We start from the raw sequence: 633 nt of genomic DNA on the forward strand, positions 1-633 counted from the left end.
GTAATGATCAGATTTTCACCTTGTGAAATTGTTGATGTCATACTCGGAGTCTAAAAAAAAATCATGAGTATGGTGTCCGGATTGCTTTTAAAATCCAGGACACAAGATAGTCCCACACTAGTTATTTTTAGTATGGGGATTAGGGTGGCAATTCAGACAGCCTGGATGTTATTGTAAATAAGCTAACGCTACGTAGCGGTGTTGGGCTGTTTTTCTTACATGTTATTAATAAGGTTGGAAGTTAGCGTAGTCACAGTAACACTTGTTTTAGCTATATTACTCTGTTTTTTTAACATTGCATACAAGGGAGTTACAGATATTTTGAATCAGCTTCTTCTAATTTGGCTAATATGCAGAATGTTATAAACAAGTTCTACAGTTATGTCAACGTAGTTGATAGAGTCTATCTGTCTGACAAATTTACATCTGACTATTTTGTCTTAATAGGCCTACGCCTTATATTATTATTATTATTGTTATTATTATTATTATTATAAAATTTATTCCGGACACATAGTCCAATCAATGAGACTACAATAAAAACAGCACAATGCCATAAAGTACACAAGTTAAGAACAATATACACAAAATTACAGTAATCAATAACACTATTTAAGATAAAAAAAAGTCACA

The sequence above is a fragment of the Oryzias melastigma genome, linkage group LG13 (assembly GCF_002922805.2).
Source record: "Oryzias melastigma strain HK-1 linkage group LG13, ASM292280v2, whole genome shotgun sequence".
Lineage (NCBI taxonomy): Eukaryota > Metazoa > Chordata > Actinopteri > Beloniformes > Adrianichthyidae > Oryzias > Oryzias melastigma.